This window comes from Notamacropus eugenii, chromosome 1 (assembly GCF_028372415.1).
Source record: "Notamacropus eugenii isolate mMacEug1 chromosome 1, mMacEug1.pri_v2, whole genome shotgun sequence".
Taxonomy (NCBI): Eukaryota; Metazoa; Chordata; class Mammalia; order Diprotodontia; family Macropodidae; genus Notamacropus; species Notamacropus eugenii.
In genome coordinates, this window is record NC_092872.1 from 323527346 (window position 1) to 323548589 (window position 21244).

Here is a 21244-nt window from a genome sequence, read left to right on the forward strand (position 1 = left end):
GACTTTTTTCAAAAATCACTTAGGTTTCGTTGTTGTTAGTGAACGGAAGAGTAATGATGGAAATTGCAAAGTGACATTTAAGGAACTAAAACTCAAACAAAAATCAATGAATGGCAAAAATAAAATTGAAGAACGGGCCCAAGATAGATGTAAAAGAATGGTAAGAAGAATCTAATGGGAGGTCTGGATAATATAATAAATTTGGAAAAACAAAGAGAGGAGTACAAATATCAACTTTACTGGTATTTCAGCAAGCACTGAAAAAGAAAGAAGGCTATAGATCATATTTGGAAATAAAACTTGACTGAATAGAAAAGATAACATCTAGTATATATAAATTCACATTACTCTTAATGAAGACATAATTGGAAAGCTACAAAAATAAATTTACAATAATTATTCAACATTTAATATAGAAAAAGGAAGTTACATCTTTTTTAATTACTCAAGTAACATCTTAATTCGCAAAATTACAGAAGAAGATCACTGAAGCACAACGAAAATATATTATAGTATTTTTTTAATGAATGGGTCCCAAATCACTGACATGACCATACAGATATGACCGTATTGTTTGAATACAGAAGACAACTTCAAAAACAATAAAGAATTTATAAGTAAAAATATACAAGTAATGAGATAACTACAGCAGTAAAAGAAGAATTTTTCAACCTGACTGAATAAGTTATTAACAAAAGTCATAACATATTTTACTTCTTAGTCATTATAATTAATATTTTGTACATATATAAGTATATATTTTATAAATGAAAAGATGGGAATACAGTTAGGGAATAGAATCATGACTTCATTGGTATAAGGAACTCCCAGATGAAGAAATTCTGTCTACCAATTCAAATAAGCACCTTTTCTATGGCTTATAGTCCTAGAGAGTTACCTTAGGTCATTAAGAGATGAGTTGGACATTAATTTGTTAATTCATCTGTAAAGTAAGAGGATTGTACCACATTGCCCTTAGATATCTTTTGGTTCTATGTCAATGATCCAATGATACGATGATCCTTTCTGCTTACAATAAACACATTTAATGGCAAAAAAAAAAAAAGATAAATTAATATAAGGCATGTAAGTTAATATAATATTGTACTAAAATGTATAAAAGCAAATGCAACTTTAAAAAGCTAGGAGTAGCATTAATTTTATCGGATTAAGTAGAAATCAAACTAGAAATTAGATTTTGCAAAGTCACATACCTAATATGTTTAAGTGAGAGTACTCAGATCATGATGATTCCAAGGCTGGCTCTCAATCCACTCCACCATACCACCTCTCATATATAAAAATGAAGTTTATAACATTTTTCTAAATGTAACTAAAATCATCATATTAGAATTTGGGTTAGAATGTGTACCTCAATTAATATAAAAAGTAACACAAAAATACATCCTTATTTACCATCAAAAGGGCATTTTATTCAGATGAAAACTAATTACAAAAAAAAAGAAAAAGAACAGAAAGGGGAAAGAACTGGTAACCAAAAGACAAAACTCTTATTTATAATTAAAGGAAGGTTAAACCACAGATACCTAAACATTATTGATATAAAAATAGAAACATAACTTGCTTTAATAACTAGGTTCAAAAGTTGAGATAGAGAGTTACAATGGCACTAGAACTGGAGTAAAGAAGGGCTGACCTCAAATTCTAACACTTGCCATTCGTGTGTTCCCAGGTAAGTTAACTGTTTGTATCTCAGTTTCCTCACATTTCAAATAGGGGAATTGGATTCAATGGTCTTTCATATTCCCACCTGTTCTAAAATAGATAGCCTTTCATCTAGGGAAATCCGAAAATAATTAAAGAAAATATTAGAAAACGTACCCACATTTTGCTCATAATAAACAATGTCTGAATTTTCCTATTAAAAGAAAAAGAGCTGTAGAATAGCTCAAGAAAAAAATTCATCATGGTGCAGTGGAAAGATCACTGGATTAAGCATCATAAGACTTAAATTCAAATCTCACTTATGCCTTTGCTAAGTTACTTAACTTCCTTGAGCCTCCATTTCCTCATCTATTGAACTAGATTGCTTCTCAGGTATTTTCTGGTTCTATGTCAACGATCCTAAGGTGCTATGATCCTTACTATTTGCAATAAACAATTTTAGTGCAAAAAAATCTAGATTAATATTAAGAGGTTAGACAAACATAAGGGCAAATACAAATTTTTTAAATAGGAGTGGCATTAATACTATCTTATTAAGTTTAATTCAGACTAGAAAACACTGAAAGAGAGAGAAGGGCATTACATACTGGTGAAAGTCAAGAAGAATAGCAAATATGTAATAATGTAAAAGTTACACCATGAAATTTATAAAAGGTAGGTTAACAATAATAGAGAATCAGAAAAACTTGGGTCTAAAACTCTCCTATGATACATACTGATTGTGTCAATCCACCTCATAGTACCAAAAGCAAGATTATACACTGCAGGATATCTTCTGATCTGTTGGTAGAGAGGGTTTCCTCCCAAGAACTTGCTACTTCATGAAACCACACATCCAACCCCTCTCCTCCCCCCCCAAAAAAATAAGACAAAAAGGAGATACAATTATAACGGTAAGACACTTTGATACTCCATCATCAAACAATGATAAATCAAATAAGAAAATTAATAACAAATAAATCAAAGATCTGAAATACATTAAAAGTTGGAATCAGCATGTGTGTGGCAGGAACTACATGAGACAAGTGAGGGATATGTACTCTTTTCAAGTGTTCACTTAATGGTTATAAGAATTTTTTACACACTCAGTCACAGAGAAATTTTTCAAAGATTCAAAAACGTAGAGGTTATGTCTGTCATATTGTCAGACCACAATGGAATCAAATACAAATTAAAATACACAATGAGGAAACATTATAAAACTATGTGGGAGCTAAAAGACAATGCACAAAACCAATAAAAGTTTCAAAGACATAATGCAGAGGGGGGAGGTGCCAAAGATGGTGGATTCAAAGCAAACCAGCTAAATGCTCTCAATATTCCCCCTCCAAACAAATTTGCCCTAAATTTTGGAGTGGCAGAGCCAACAAAAGATCAGGGTGAGACATTTTTCTGACCAAAGAAAACATAGGAATTCAGCAAGAGAAGTTTGTGACACCAAGGTGGTCTGTCTAGAACCCATACACTGTGGTGGCAACAGCAGCTTCAGGAGCTCTTAATCCAAAGAATTTAGGAAGATATGACAACTGGTCAGAAAGAGATTACAGGGGACCCTTTGCTGGCACTGGATACAACTGGCACTGATTGGAAACCCTAATTCCCATATAGTTCCTGGGCATAGAGGAGTTCTGGTGGTCAGTCACAAGAAAGCAGGGGCCCTGGTCACTATTTAAAGGCAAAGAAAGCACTATTACATGTGGCTGCAGGCTTCTGGGTAAAGATCAGAACATAGAACAGGAAAGCAGTGAACACACCTCTCCCAGTATCACACCAACTTGGAAGCATCAAAAACTTTCAGACCCCCAAAACCAGCTGCAAAAACAGCAGCACAAAAAGTGCCTGAAAATTAGAATCATGCTTCTTCACTCCCAGGTGAGCAGAGCCCAAATTTAACATAAAGTTCATTCAAGAAATTGACTGGAAAAATGAGCAAATCATAAAAAAATACTACGACCATAGAAAGCTACTATGATGCTAGGGAAGACTAAGATATAAACAGAAGAAAACAGCAAAGAGAAAGAAACCATTAATAAAATCTCAAAGACAAATACTAATTGAACCCAAATCCACCTGGAATTGCTAGAAGAGTTCTGCTTCTTCAAAATTTCAAAAATTCTTCATCAAAAATTGCTAAAAAAGAGGTAAGTGGTACAAAAAAGATGAGAAATTTAGAGTGATGCAAGACAATAATAAAAGAGAATTAACAGCTTGATAAAAAGAGGCATGATAAAATAACTCCATAAAAATAAAATTGACCAAATGGCAAAAAAAAAAAAAAAGGTACACAAATTCACTGAAGAAAAGGACTCCTTAAAGAAGTAGAGATGGTCAAATGGAAAAGGAGACACAAAAACTCAATGAAAGACTAGGTTCTGAAAATTCTGTGCCTCAGTTTCCTCATATGCAAAATTAGGGACTCATTGTTAGTGATGTCTATGATTTCTTCTACTTCTAAAACTATAATCCTATGATTTTCCATGTGACAGCCCAATTCAATTATTGTTCAGTTGTTTCAGTTCTGTCCAACACTTCATGACCCCATTTGGAGTTTTCTTGGCAAAGATCCTGGAAGGATTTGCCATTTCCTTTTCCAGATCAGATAAAGAAACAGATGCAAACAGTAGTTTGCACAAAGTCACACAGCTAGTAAGGGTGTGAGGCCAGATTTGAACTCAGGAAAGTGGGTCTTCCTGACTCCAGGCCCAGCCCTCTAGCCACTGCATCACCCCTCCTACTCTGTGATAGGTGCTAAGGCCACAAAAGCAAAACAAACTTACAAAAAATAGTCCCTGCCTTTGAAGAGTTTGTATTCTTCTTGGGGGAAAGGTGCAAGAGAAGGGAAAAGATACAACATAAAATTGAGGACTCTTTCATGTGGCTCCTAAATCCTCTCTTCCCCAGGCAAAACATCATTCCGTGCTTTCAAATCATTGTCATATGTTATGAATTCACAACAACAAATGAATTCAAGCCATTTCCATCTCTTCGTTACCTTCCAATCAACTTAAGCTAACCAACTTAGCATATTCTTCCTGAAATGCAGCATCCAGAATTGAACATAACACTATCTGTAGTATGACCACAGTAGAGTACAGCAGGATTATCCACTGCTTCGTCGTCAACACAAATAGCAAATGAACCCATTTATCCAAACAGCAAACAGAACTCAAAGGAAGTGTACATATGAGAATATATAGCAGCCAAGACATGAAAGAGAATGAATTCTCCCATATGAGTGAGATAACTCAGTTCAACCAAGAGACAGGATCTCAGTTGTCACCCCAGGGAAAATTCCCTGAGATCTCTAATGCAGTCAGTTGGAGAAAAGTACTAAATCCTTCACATGTCAACTTCTCTGAGATTTTCTCTCCCTTCAGGGACTTGAAAAGAATTTGGAATGGCATGATTTCTCCCATAAACTTGGAAGCCAGAAAACCAAAAGCTTACTTCTCTCTCGTTCTCACCAACAATCCCCTTATAAAGTAGACACAGGAACTGTAAGTCAGTCATCCTTCGGAGATATTGCAGGTTCAGTTCCACACCATCACAATAAGCAAATGTCACAATAAAGCAAGATACAAAAAGTTTTTGGTTTCCCAGTGCATATAAAAGTTCTGTTTACACTATACTGCAGTTTATTAGGTGTGTAATAGTATTGTGTCTAAAAAAAAGTACATACCTTAATTAAAAAATATTTTATTTCTGTGAAATGCTAAACATCATCTGAACCTTCAGCAAGTTGTTATATTTTTGCTAGTGGAGGTTCTTGCCTCGATGTTCATGGCTGCTGACTGATCAGGGTGGTGCTAGCTGAAGGTTGGGGTGGCTGTGACAATTTCTTAAAGTAATACAACAGTGAAGCTTGCCACATTGACTGACTCTTCCCTTCACTGGAACATTAGAGGCTATTGTATGGTTATCAATTGGACTACTTTCAATATTGTTGTGCCTCAGGGAATAAAGAGGCCCAAGGAGAGGAAGAAAGGTATGGAACAGTTAGCCAGTGGAGCAATGAGAACACTCATAATATTTATCAATTAAGTTCATCATCTTGTATGGATGCAATGGCCCAAAACAATTTCAGTAGTAACATCAAAGGTCATTGATCACCATAACAGATACTATAATAATAATAATAAATTTTAAATATTAAGAGAAATATGAAAATGTTACAGAGACATGATGTGAGCTCCAGCTGTTGAAAAATAGTGCCAATAGATTTGCTCAATACATAGTTAATACAAACCTTCAATTGAAAAAAATGCAATGTCTGTGAAGCACAATAAATGAAAGCACAATGAAATGAGGTATGCCTATTATCAATTTCTGTCAGTGAGGGGAGTCCCATTTAAATGCCCTGGGGGCTTGGGTTACACATGTTTCTGTCATTTGTTTATGAAATTTGAACTATTATATCTAGGTCATGGATTCATTTTGAATTTATCTTGGTATAAGTCTGAGGTTGTAGATCGAAATTTAGTTTCCTCCACACAGCCTTGCAAAGTTTGCAGCAGTTTTTATCAAATAATGAGTTGTTATAACGTTGAGCCTCATCTAGATAGATCCATATAAAGACACATTATCTATATAGGCAATACATCCTAACACACAACACATCCTTTATATATAGAAAAATTATCTCTCAAATTTAAAGATAGCAGAAAAGTTCATGAGTAAATAAGGAATAGAAAAAATCACAGGAAATATGAATTATATTTTTCTACTTTTGCAGTTTGGTGTAACAAGTAAATTAATTTAGGTAGTACTGCATTTCCTTTTTTATATTCATTCCTTCTCTTCATGAGCAATTATATTCTTCCAGTTATTTAGGTTCATATAAGTATAAACAGTGATTTTTCATTGTATTTATATAATTCTTTCATGTGTCTCCGTAGGTAACTATTTTCTGTAGTTGTGTAATTTTAACATATTTTTAAACTGACTTTTTTTTCAGACAAAAGATCCACCTTCTCTCCTTCCCACCTCTCACTCCCCCATTGAGAAAGCAAGAAAAACAAAACTCCTATTACAAACATGTAAGTCAAGCAATACGCATTTGACCATGGGCCATATTCAAAAAAAATCTCAGTCTACATTTTCATTCTATTACCTCTCTATCAGGAGCTGTCTAGCACTTTTCATCATAAGTCCTTTAGAGTCATGGTTGGTCAATGTAGTGAACAGAATTCTTGCTTTTCAAAGTTGTCAGTCTTTACAATGTTGTTGATATTATACAACTAGTTCTTCTGTTTCTACCCACCTCACTTTAAATGTTCATGTAAGTCTTTCCAGGTTTCTGAAACCATCACCTTCAACATTTCTTACAACAAAAGAATATTCAATCACATTCATATTCCATAATTTGTTTAGCTAGTTTCCAAAAGATGGGAATGTTCTCTACTTCCAATTCACTGCCACCATAAAATTGCTTCTCGAAATATTTCTCTGTAAATGCGTCCTTTTCATCATTCTTTAACCCAGTATTTCTGGGTCAAAGTTTAATAGCCTTTTGAGCATCGTTTCAAATTGCTTTTCAGGATACCTGGACAGGTTTACACCTCTACCAACAGTACAATAATCTGCTTGTTTTCACACAGACCCAATTTTCTTTTTTGTCAACTTTGCCCATCTGATGGCTATGAGGTCGAATTGCATAGTTTTATTTTGTGTTTTTCTTATTAGTGATATAGAACACTTTTTTTCCATATGTTTATTGACAGCTTGAATTTCTTTCCCTGAAAATTGTCTATTTATTCTCATCAAATTGTATCAGTTCCCCATGTACCTTAGAAATTCAACTCATCAGAGAAACTGTCAAAAATATTGTTTTTCATTTCCTTCATTCTCTGTTAATTGCATTAGTTTTATTTGGCAAAAAATTAAATGTATATAATTTAAATTGTTGTACCTTCTCTGAATCTCTCTGGTTCTTGTTTGGTCATGAAATCTTCACATACTCACAGATCTGAGAAGGTAATTTCTATCTTAATCCACTAATTTGCTTAAATATCATCCTTTCTGTCTAACTCGTGGATCCATTTTGTCCTTATTCTTCATGTACAAAATGAAATGTTGGTCTATGACTAGCTTCTGCAATAATAGATTACAACTTCTTCAATAACTTTTTGTCAAATAGTGAGTTCTTGTACTGAAAGCTAGGACCTTTGGGTTTATCAAACATTGGGTCATTTTACTCAATTACGTTTGCATGTTGTGTACCTAATCTTTTCAACTCATCAATCTCTCTATTTCTTATTTAATACCAAATAATTTTAGTTACAGCTCTGTAGTATAACTTAAGATCTGGTACTTATAGGTCTCCTTCCCTCCCACTTTTCATGTCCCTTGAGAATCTTGACTTTTTTCTTCCTCCAAATTTTGTTATTCTTTTTCTAGCTCTGTAACACTTTGGTAATTTAATTCATGTAGAGCTGAACAAGAAAATTAATTTAAGTAGCACTGTCATTTTTAAATTATTGGCTTGGTGATGCTTACCAGTTATTTAAATGTGTCTTTATTTGTATTAACAGTGTTTTCTAATTGTGTTCATATACTTCCAGTCTTGGCAGGTAGAATTCCAATTATTTTATACTTTCTGTAGTCATTTCAAATGTTATTTCTCGTCCTTCTGGCTAAATTTTGTTAGGAATATAGAGAAATGCGGATGATTTCTGAGTTAATCCTGCAAGTTTGCGGAAGCTGTTAATTATTTCAGTTAGCATTTCAGCTGACACTCACATTCTCTATGTAAACTACCATATCATCAGCAAAAAGTGATGATTTTTCCCCTTTGCCTTATTCTTTTAATTTTTGTTTCTTGTCGTTTCTATTGCTAACATTTCTAGCACTACACTGAATAGTAATGGTGATAGGGGACTCCATTAATTTACTTTGTTCTCATTGGAAACGCCTACAGTTTACCTGAACTACCAATAATGCTAGCTCTTAATTTTAGGTAGATGCTACATATCATGTGAAGAAAGGTGAGGTGAGGAAGAGAATTAAACGTTTATATAATGCCTACTCTTTCCCACACACTTTGAAAGTATTACCTCCTCCTCTTCAACTAATTCTGCTCATTTTTAAAATTTGATTTTTTGCAACCCCTTCCAGAGATCGTTCTTCCTTCACTATTCATCCTCCATTTGCATCTAGTCTAGATCCTTATTTTGTAATTTATTATCCCTATATTCATCTAATCCCTATATTCTGCTTTCCTCATAGAATCAAAACTTTGAGACTTGCAGATTCTCCCCTCTAAGCAGTTTTTGCCATTGCCTTGTAAAGTTTGCCCCTCTCCTTATTCCTTACACCATTTCCATTGTGCCTCACTCTTAGAAAAATGTCAATACCTTCAGACTACAGACAAGACACTATACCTTTGCAGGATTTCCCCATGATGTCCCTTTTTATGTAACCTACGACTGACATACAGCTTCCCCTTAATGCTATTCTCAAAAAGCAAATAATTTTTTAAGAATTTTTTGAACATCTCTTTACTATTGAATTTACATCTCTTTCATTTTTCCTTCAGCTCTAATTTGCATGGTAGGTCACATTGGGCTGCATCTTGAACTTGACTGATATTCACAACACATTATTGGATCTTTTCTAGCATTTTTTTGTGGGCGCAGAATAGTCTTGTATCAGACTTTCTTTTCTTTTGTTATAGAAGGTTTCTCACCCTCTCACTTGCAGTATTTGTTACTTCTCTGGAATTATTAAATTTAAACACTATGTATCTTGGAGTTTTCAGTCATGAGTTTTTTTCTGGAAACAATCTATTGATTCTTTTAATTGGCATTTTGTTTACATTCAGAAATCTGAGCTGTTTTCTTATATTTGTTGCATTGTTCTGTTCAGTTTTGTTTTTTACTTGTGATATGCTTCTGTAACCCATAATTCTTAGGTTGTCTTTGCACAATATTTGAGATCAATATGTTTTGCTTGAATAGAAAGTATGTTTTCTTTTAGTGTTATTGCTTTTTGCTTCTCTCCTCTCAGATTGTCCTTCACATTGGTGTATTTGCATTTCCAATAAATTGTCCTGATTATTTCTTTGCTGAGACTTAACATAAAAGATTCCCATTTCTCTATTTTGCTAATTATTTCTGCTTTGCAGGCCATAAATTCTGCTCTCATAATTCACAATTCAAAACCACTCAGGATTAGCAAGTTGTGGTACTAAGTTCTCAAATTCACAGGGTCCTCTGTCTCATTGTGTTCATTCATTTTCCTTTATTTTGTGGTATTTATTTGTATTGTTTGTTTACTAGATGGAGGGAGAAGGTGTATTTCCTCCAGCTGCTAATGATTTTTCTCTGTCACTTTATTTGCTTATGTTCAAGGTCTTGGAGTTATCTTCCTCTTGAGATTTGGTACTTTCAATCTTTTTTCCCCTTATTTTCCCCTCTTACTTTCTGACTCCTTTCTGGTGATAGCTTCCCTGGGGGCTGGATCTCAAAACATCTCAATCTGAACTAAGTAAATCACAGTTCAACAAAAAGAAAGTTGTCTGCTCTTATTGACTTTGGGGGGAACAGAACTGGTCCCAGCTATATGCTAGGTTCAGACTTAGTGGAGTGCCACATAGTCTTATTCCTCATGCCCCACCCCTAAACCTGCCTAAATTCTCTGGCCAAGCAGCACAAAGTTTTGTCACATTAGTACTGTTGAAATCTGGGGTAATTTCTGTTGCCACCAAGCTACCAAGGCTCTGCACAGAGGGAATGAAGTTCATTGTATTGGACTGAATTCTACTTCAAGCCCTAACACTAATCATGCACCTTTCTCTATGTTCTTCCACTCTCCCAAAGAGATCTTTTACAGCAGAGAATGTTGCCACAACTCTGACTATTAAGACCTGAGAAAATTTCTGCTGCTTAAAACTTGAATATCCATGGAATTGGGCAGGGGCTGGAGCTGGGGTAGACTGGGGTGTGGAGTTGTATTTTCTTGCAAGCAAAAGGATCAGTTTAGCTGGCACAATCTTTGAACTGCTAGCATGTGAGCTAGTGAGGAAAGGAGAACTGAGCGAGATTTAGTTGTACAGTAGTTCATGAAGTCATTTTTGACTCTTTTTTTTGCATTCTTTGTCTTACCCCACCCCATCTATTCAACTTAATAAATTCCATTACTTTCTTTTTGTACCATTATCCAGGATAAAATATGAAATCATGTTTGATATACAAAGCCCTTCATAATCTAGTTCCCTCTTACTTTTCCATCTTCTTACATCTTATTGCCTGTCATATATTCTTTAGTTCACTGACACTGGCCTACTCTCTGTTCCATAAAGAAGATACTCCATCACTTAGCATCAAACATCTTGTATGCTCTGCCTCGTCATCCTTGCCTACTTGCTTGCTTGGTTTCCTTCAAGTCCCAATTAAAATTCCATTCTTAGAAGAAAGCCTTTCTCTATCCTCTCTTGATTCTAGTGCCCTTCATTATTTAATAATTTCCTGTTTTCTTGTTATACTTAATTTGTACATATATGTTTTCTTGTCATCTCCCTCATTAGATTGTGAACTCCTTGAGGGAAGACGTAGTTCTTTGTCTCTTTTTATATTCTCAGGATTTAGCACAGTGCCTGGCACATAGTAGGAACTGAATGCTAAGACTGACTGACTGATTTCCTGATGTCTATCTAGACCATAAAGACATCCAAAATCACTTTATCTTTTGGCACAAATGTCTATTTAGAGATGTTTGAGAAGTCATGAGGATCAGAGAAAATGTCTAGTTCTCTATCATGTTGGTCATATCTCCCTGAAGTTCCAACATCATTTTTTTAAAAAAACTAAATATACTGAAATATTCTCATTAAGATCAGGATGAATCAAGGATAATCACATTCATTATTATTTAACATGGTGATAGGATTATTAGCTGTTTCAACAAGAAAAAAGAAATTAATAGCATAAGTATAAGCAAAGGAAGGGCAAAATTTATTTATATTTGTCAATAATATGACTGCTTACTTTGTAAAGTCTAGAGAATCAACAACAAAAATGAGATCACATAGAAAACAATACAGAGGGGCAAAATTAAATCCGGAAAAATCATCAGTGTTTTTGTATTAATAATTAGAACCAGATGAAAAAGAAATTCCACTTAATCCAAAAAGTAAAATTCACTTTAAAGTAGCCACAATATTCTTGTTATATAAAATGGAATTAAATATCTGACAATTTACTGATATGACACATATAAATATTTATATAAAGTAAATCAATCTCACAGAAATAAAGAAAAATCTAAATAGCTGAAAATATATTCAATGTTCATGGTTTGGCCATAAAATTATGAGGGAAATAATAATACTCTTTAAATTCCTCTACAGACATAGTGCTATATAAATCAAATTGCCAAGGAAATATTTCCTAAAAATAAAGACTGAATTCAAATTAACATGTTTGTCATGTTGAACAGATGTCAAGAATATCAAAGGAAATAATAGGAATGCTATATATGGTAAATAAGAGGAAATCAAAGGACAAAATTTAAAAAGTGGAAATGATGAAATCAGGGAATTTCAGGATCTCATTTTAGATCATAAACATTAATTGTCAAAACTATCTAGTATTGAATTTTTAAAAATAGCAAAGCAGATAACTGTTAGATTATGTAAGGAAGATTTGGGGGTGGGGGGGAAGTGCCTCAATCTGAACTCAAATTCAAAGAAACTCAAGAACACAAAGTACTCTTATTCTACAAGATTGTTAAAATAACTTGATAGTACCCTGATGAAAAATAAGCTCAGACCATTCCTTTACAATACACACTCACATACATACACACATGTAAACTATATATTGCTGTTGTGTTGTTGTTGTTCAGTCACTTCAATTGTGTCCTACTATTTGTGATCCCATTTGGGGTTTTCTTGGTAAAGAAAGTGGTTTGCCATGTCCTTCTTCAGCTCACGTTAGAGATGGGAAAATTGATGCAAACAAGGTTAAGTGGTTTGTCCAGTAAGTGTCTGAAGCCAGATTTGAACTCAGGAAGATGAGTCTTCCTGACTCCAAGTCCAGTGCTCTATCTGTTGTGCTCTATCTACAGTGCTCTGTAATAGACACACATACACAAATATATATATATATATATATATATATATATATATATATATATATATATATATATATTTGTATATAAAATATACACATATATAAACACACTGTATGTAAATATGTATATATACATAAAACATGTGTGTATGTGTGTATCACTCCCAATCAATTCTGCATGGACAAATTAGCTGAATATGAAGCTCCATTATTAAAAAGTTAGAAGAGAATGGAAGTCTGTAATTACAAACACCTGGGTTTGGGTCATGATAAGCCTTGACAAAGAGAATATTATAAAATAAGTAGAATGAATACTTTTCAAATATTATTTCCACTTTTAAACTTTACCATTCATCTTTAGTCATTCCTTACTCCATTCGTTCCTCTTCCTCATTCCTTATATCCAATCAGTTGCCAAGTCTTATTGATTATACCTCCACAAAATCTCTTACGTCCTCCCATTTCTTACCTCTCATACAGCCATATCCTATTACTTCCATTCATGAAGTATCAACTGTTTTAAAATAAATGTTAACTTTTAATAAAGTGACCAAAATTGGTAGTAATATGGGAAATGTAAATTTAAGCTTCTGCTTCACACTCCTAAATTTAGTAAAAGATGAAAATATTAAATATTGGCCAAGATGAAAGAAAACAGACATTGCTGGTGACATTGACTTTTGCTCCAACCATTTTGGGAAACAATTTAGAATTATACCAAAAATGTTAACAAAATAATGTGATATCTATCCATCAATCCTAGAAATGAGTTTACACATGCAGGGATTTGCTGAAAAGAAAATATTGATATGTGAGGTATTATTTTCTTCTTTGGAAATTTTTATTTTCTTCAAAAGACAGGTGAAAAGGGTATTTGTTGTAAAATATTCAGATGGATGATTTGTTTGTCAGGGAGAAAAAAGGAATCAGAAGAAACATAGTTCTGAGAAGACCTGAAGGAAAGCAGCCTCTGAGATGAAAAAGAACTAACTTAAGGCAAAGATGGCCAGTGTTTTATTTTGGCTTAAACACTCATTTACATATAACCTTTGTGGGGGATTTGAGAGTGTTAACTGAGAGATTCTGATAGGCAGAACTTTCTGATAACTATTGGAAAATTGAATATTGTCCATTTGTAGCAAGCAGAGTTGACAGAAATGTGATTTTTTCTTTCTCATTAAGATACAGATGAATCACTTCATACACACGCACGCGCGCACGCAAGAACATACACACAAAAGAAAAAACTTCAAGCAGTAAATGGAATCAGCAGCCAGAGACAGACAAAAACTCGATGAAAAGAGAAGCAGAGCATCTTGAAGCAAAATGAAGAAGAAGGGACAGGAAAAAAGAGGAGACGCTTCAAAAATATCAGCTGAGCAGAGGAAGACAGACATTGGAGTTGCTGCTGGGAGCTGATTTGATTGGAGGAAAATTTTGCTTTTTGAAAGAGCAGACTGAAATGAGGGAAAGATTTTGTTTTCTTTTGCCCTTTACTGCCACCTACATCATGAAAAGTGGAAACTCCTCTGAGGTCTGTCTGCCTTAACTTTACTGATATTTATGACTTGAGAGGGGAAATTTTCTCAGTGCTCAGGGAACAGATCTGAATAGATTGCAAACTTAAGGGAACTGTTTTGCTGATAAACTTATAAGCTTCCCCCCCTCCACTGCTCAGGGAGCTTCAAGCTTGGGATCTCTGCTTTCACTAAAAGATGTTATCACTTTTAGTGGACTGAGAAGAATTCACCACAGACTTAGGTTTTCGTCCCTAGCAAGCAGCTTAGGATATAAAGGACATCATATTCTGGTTGCTCTGAAAATAAGAATTTCGTTGCTCCTGTGTGTTAAACCACTACAGTCACAGGTTCATGTGGGGTCTTCTACTTTTTCTATTCCCATTTCAACAATACAATTAGTCACAAAGTCACTGTAAATAACTATTGTCAAAGATTCCACATATTCTGAGCCTAGTCCCAGGCTTTAGGTTCAGATTAAAATATGAGACATAAGTAGACTCTGAAATTCAATTTTCAAAAAACAACTGTGTTGATAATAAGATTAAAGGGATATAATTTCTGGGTTTTTTTTTTTTAAAAAAAGGATACTAACTCAGATAAAACATCACTTCACCTCAGTGGGTGCCACAATTAGCAATATAAGATTGGAAAGAAATTCCCACAGGGCAGCCAAAATTCTGCTAAAACTTGTGACATCAAATCTCCATTGGCTAGTTATTTTTTAACTAAGAGATTAAGGAAGGCAAATGTCTTAGGCGATTTTAGGACCCACTCAGTTTGCATAAAATTTTACATAGTTGTTCTTAGTGTGGACATTTTTGTTTTGATTCTGTTTTTATTTCACACTATAGCGTTTAAGTCATTTTATATTTCTCTCCTTCCATGACTCTTCATTTTTTATGTTATCACAGCACAAAAACATCCCATTATGTTTTCATGCCTTGCTGAACCTTCCCTAATAATTGTATGCACAAATTGGCTCAAATTTCCTTAAAAGACCCACACAGTTTTCATAAAATGAGTGTTGTTATATGACAGGATGATGGGTTCTAGTGAAAAATTTTTAAAGATAGGCATATTTGTAAGGAAAAGGATTAATAAAACTTGAAGTTGAGACAAAGAAATAGGGGGAATTATAAACTAGGTAAAATACTAGAAGAAACAGTATGGATATCGGAAGGGATATGGAAAAAATGAAGGGCCAAAGTAGACTGGCTTCAGCAAGATAAAGTGCTATGTCTTTCTCAGTGACTATGGGAAAGCAGAGAAGAATGGAGGGCATGTAAATAAGTTTTGATGTACAAAAATGAAGGAAGAGGGAGCTGACTGAAGATGGTTTCTGGTCTTCTGAATAGAAATGGAGAGGGGACTTAAGAAGTAAAGAACTTTAGAAGAGCTATTGTGAGGAGTAATTGTTGATCAGAGAATAAAAGTACTTCCAAAATGCAATTGTTTGCCACTTTATATTCCATTCAATAGGATATTAGGTGGAGCAGAAAATATGGGTGGTAAGGAAAGTTTGGGATTTGAATTTGGAAAGTCATATACACTAATAGAATAGGAAGTCAAAGAATTCAAGAGTAAAAGTGTATCATTAAATGAAAGAACTTCCCAACCATAAAAGAGTATTCTGAAAGTGGAATAGAATGCCTTGGAAGGTATTGAGTTCACCCTAAACTGCAAGTATGCAAGTAGATGCTGGATAGCCAATTGCCAAACAATGGTATAGAAGACTATTGCACTTGGACTCAATAATCACTAAAAATTGCTTGAACTCTACAGAGTCTACAACCCCATGATGTATTTGAGATTCCAGTAGGACATTCAGAAAAAAATATCCAAAAGACAGTTTGAAATTTTGGTCTAATGCACAGAAGAGAGGTCAGAGCAGTGGTTATTTGCGTAGAAGAGACACTTGAGTTTACCACTTGGTTGAGACCATCATATGTAAAGAAAGAAAAGAAAAGGATCCATTATTCTGAAAAGGAAAATATTATGAAATAAGTAGAATGAATATTTTTTTCAAAATTGCATCCTCTTCTAAACTTTATCATTTATCTTTAGTCATTCCTTACTCCATTCTTCTCTTTTCCTCCTTCCCTCTATTCAATCAGTTGCCAAATCTTATTGATTCTATATCCACAAATCCCTTAGTTCAACTGAGACAAGGTAAGAATTTTTTACAAAAAGCTAGATAATATCAACAAAATAAACATTCAAATAATCAACATCTTAAAATATCACATTGTTTAAAATTTTATATTGTTAACAAATTTAATATGAAAAATACCTTTCTCACTTTTTATTTCTGTATTTTTTTCAAACTTCTGTGACTGTAATGTTATCTATAGCAATTAGTGTGTATATTTTTGTTTTGATTCTTTTTTATGCTATATCACCTAATAAGTCTTCCTATATTTCTTTTTCCATAATTCATGATTTATTTTATCATAGCACACAGTCTACTGTTTTCATGTCATGTTGAACCTTCTCCAGTAACAGTTTGCATGAATTGTTTCCAATGCTCTATTATTACAAATTAAGCTTCTATGCGTATTTTTGTAAGTCAAAGGACATGAGCTGTTGTTCAGCTTTGAATGTGAGCTGCCATGTTGCTTTCCAGAATTATAGCACCTATTTAGGAAAAAAAAATCTGCACACCAAAACGTCCCCCCACATTGCAACTATCCTCTCTTTTATTTCCATCTCACTCAACCCAAACTCATGCATAATATCACCATCAAAAGCTACTGTGCTCTCTAGAATACCTACTCCAGAGGTAACAAACTTGCTTTCATATTAAATCTTTTGTTTTATCACTCCTTCCATCTTCTTGCACTCAACTCAAACTTAGATGTCACCTGATTAAACAGTTTTCCTGACCACTCTTTCCAGCACTGATTCACTTATACTCCTGATCTGCTGGTTATGGTGTATGAGTCAGAATGCTCCCTACTCCCCACTGCTGTTCTGAGACTATCCTTTTGCCATCATTAGTCATTAACTTCTTTTAAATTCACTCAATCTAAATTTATCACCCAATCAAGACTCTAGTCATTGATATCTATGTATCTCCAGAATACTCCTTTCTTCCTCAAAAAGTTCAGATCCTGATCCACAGTCTTTTCTTCCCAACTCCTGCCCTCAGACTAGGGAACTTCAATAGACATATTCATACTACATCAAACAAACTAACATAGTTCCTCAACCTATGTGTTTCCTATAACCAGTATTCTTCCATTCTACCTAAGTTAGAGATGGTCACACCCTTGCCCTTGCCATAACCCACAAGTTTTCCACTTTCATTTTCTGAAATTCCTTTATCTGCTCACAACCTGTTGTCATTCCATGTTTCCCTCAACCTTGCAACCCCTATCCTTGTTCTTTATCTTCCCTATAACCTCCAAACCACTCCACCCTTCAGTTCTTTTCCAGTCCAATTTCTCTGCCCTGGCTGTACTCATCATTATCCCTTAGTCAACTCCACTCTATCTTCTTCTTTCAAGTCCCTTACCCCCTTATCCTATCACCATTCTTGCCCTGCTAAACCTCACACTTGAATTGCTTGCATCATCTCTTGTCTATTCTCCTATTCACATTTTTCAGTGAAGCTGAACAAAATCATGAAACTGTGTTTAATGTTACAAATTAATGCTGCATAATCTCAAGTGACTCCTCATTTGTAGTAAAGTAATTCTGCTTAATGGAGTCATTATCCAACTAACCACAGCAGTTTTTCCAAACTTTTTCATGCATAGTAAGCAGTTACATGACTAGATGGATAAACTGCTAGATCTGGAGTCAGTAAAACCTGAGTTCAAACATAACTAGAGATACCGTGTGGCCCTAAACAAGTCACTAGACTTCTGCCTGAGTCAGTTTTCTCAATAGTAAAATGGGGATAATAACAGCATCTATCTCACAGGAATGTTGTGACCATTAAAGGAAATAATACTAGTAAAAGGTTTAGCACAGACACATAGTCAGCACGTAATGATTAATGTTTTCATCCCTACACAGATGGAGGTATGGATTTCTCTCACTCAAACCTTCTCTGTTTGGAACATTGTATCACAGTTTGCTTTTTTTAAAAAAAAAAAGCCACTTTTTCTCATGGTTTCTCCCATTTGTTTCAATTCCTCTATGCAACGTGACAAATGTTAAAATATGTTTAATAAGAATGTATGTGTAGAACACAAAAAAGATTGCATGTCATCTCGGGGAGGAATGGGAGAGGGAAGGACAGAAAATTTAAGACTTATAGAAGTGATTGTTGAAAACTGAAAACAAATTAATTTTAAAAAAATAAAACGTCAGTTACAACATGAAAAAAGCCACTTACTGAGGACTTCCACTTCTCCTCTCTACCTCATCTCATATCACAGTCATTATTCTCCTTTTACTCTTGTCTCATTTGAAAAGGCATCTCTCCCTTGTTCTTAGCAAGGTCAACAATTCCATGGGAACAAGTGAGCCCATTCCACCCAATCTTATTCCATATTTTGCCCCCTCTATTATCTCCATAGTCTCACTAACCTTCTATCTTTAACTATCTCTCTATCTTCAGTATTCCCTAGAGTGGACTGATTCCCTACTCCCTGCAAACATAATCATGTTTCTCCATCATCAAAAAACTCTCACTTGATCTATCTCTACTACCTAACATGCCATATCTTCCTTCCTTTTCATAGTTAAACTACTTGGAAAAAATATTTAGAATCGGTGGATCCACTTATGTTCCTTTTTAGTTTCTTTTTAAATCTCTGCAGTCTGACTTTCAACCTTATCATTCAAATGAAACTGTTCTCTCCAAAATTAGTAATGATCTTAGTTGCCAAATCTAAGGGCCTTTTCTTAACCCTTGTCCTTCTTACCCTTTCTTCATGTTTGACAATGCAAATCAACTTTTTCTCTTTGATCATCTATTCTCATTAGGTTTACTTTGGTTGGTTGTTGGTTTGTTCGTTTCAATCATCTATTCTTTCCTTTTTCTCCTCCTGCCTATCTAACCACTTTTCAGCATTTTCATTCCAGTCCTAACTGCTGACAATGGATGTCCCCTACCAAAGTGTTCTGAGCCCTCATTTCTTCTATTACTATTTCACTTGTGTAATGGCAGGTAAAGTTAGAATCTTTTCCTGCTTTTGTTTTACTATGATCAAGTGCCTGACTGAATGTTGCCTTTATCAATCAAGAGTCTTTACTAGGAGTAAAGGACAGAAACAAAAGTTTCTTTAACTAGAAACAGTATACATATTTGTACTGTTAATGTGATTAAAGATCTTCCCCACCCATGAATGGGCCTGCCCATTAAGGGGAGTTTGATTAGGGAAGATTTGTAGGAATACCCATAGCTTTTGTTAATGAGGCCCTGGTTCTCAAGGGTTCAGATGCTCTCTGGATCTAGAAAACATATAAATACTCTGAGGGTGAGGTTTAACTCTGGGGCTTAGATTTTGGTAAGAAGGTTTGAGTACCAGATGAGGACTCTGGGAAGCCATTAAGGAGCACTCAAGCTTTGAGAACCCAGATGTCATGCTTCCCTCTCTGGTAATAATGGATGGACAGCTGTATCTGTCTGTTGAATTAGGGTTAGGCAGAGGAAGTCATGTCTCTTGATTGCTTTGGGGTTTACTGACTGAAAGTGTTTGTTTGTCCACATGAGGACTTTGGGAAGGCAGTAAGAGGCCCCCCAGCTTTGAGAACCCAGATGTCGTGCTTCCTACTTTGGTAACTATGGACAGACATTTGGGGTGCAATTGTCTGTTAAATTCAGGTAGGGGAAGCCATGTCTCTTGAACTTTTGATTTCTCTGTATTGTTTTTTTTTTGGAAATTCGGAGTGCTGACTCCTTGAACTAGGTGAATGATATATGTACTTGGTTAAGGCAATGATACATGGGCTGGGTTAAAGTGATTGTTCTGAAAGTCATTTTCCTTTTATGAATGCAGATCTAAGAACCTGTGATAGCAGGCCCCCTGTGCATGTTGGGGTGCTCACTGCTACAACTTGACTTTTTCAGCTCTCATTGAATCAACTAACATTTCTATATAGATGATTCTCAGATCTACTTATCTGTCTCTAATGTCTCTCCTGATTTCCAGGCTCTCATTTCTAACTGAATCGAATATCTTGAACTGTATCTTAAGCTCTACCTGTCCAACACTCATATTTTCTCCCAAATCTTTCCCCCTTCCCAATTTCACCACTACCATCCTACCATTCACCTGGGCTCACAACCTAGGTGTCATCCTTGACTCCCCACAAGCTCTCACCCTCTATTTCCAATCTGCTGCCAAGATCTGTCCATATTTTTTACACCTCTTATATATGCCCTCTTCTCTCCTTTGACACTGATATCCTCCTGATTCAGGCCCTTATCAACTTACACCTGGAATATTGCAATAGCCTTATGGCTGGTTTACTTGCCTCAAGTCTCTCCACAACAATCCATCTTCCTATGTTGAAGATCTTTCTTACCAGTCTATTCACACCCACACTCCCAGTAAACTATAGTGTCTTTCTTATTATCTGAAGGATCAGACATAAAATTCTGTCTTCTAAAGCCCTTAATAATCTGAGAACTACCCATCTTTCTAGTCTCCTGCATACTTTAGTCACCTTCACCTGCTATATGATTCAGTGACACTGGCATCCTTGTTGCTCCTCACAGAAGACACTCCATCTCTGGACTCCATGCATTCACTGCCCCTCATGCCTAAAATGTTCTCCTTCCACACCTGCACTTTCCAGTTTTTCTGACTTCTTTCAAATTTCACCTCAAATATTAAACTTCTATAGAAATCCTTCCCTGCTCACCATCCTCCATATGATAGTACCTTCCCTCTGAGCTCCATCTACAATTGTACATATCTTGCATGTACATATTTGTTTGTATGTCATCTTCCCCCATTACACTGTGAGACCCTTGGAAAGCAAGGACTATGTTTTTATGTTCTTTGTATTTCT

The 21244-nt window shown here is 34.9% G+C and overlaps 1 protein-coding gene and 1 gene segment (V, D, J or C); both read left to right on the forward strand.

The window, feature by feature from the left end:
- Nucleotides 1-21244, forward strand: part of LOC140517968 (immunoglobulin alpha-2 heavy chain-like) — a gene marked incomplete at its 5' end in the record, with an annotated part of 937512 nt that overhangs the window by 849232 nt on the left and 67036 nt on the right. The gene's annotated exons all lie outside the window — the stretch shown is intronic.
- The window catches only part of LOC140529449 (immunoglobulin heavy constant epsilon-like), a 321603-nt gene that overhangs the window by 291416 nt on the left and 8943 nt on the right, over nt 1-21244 (forward strand).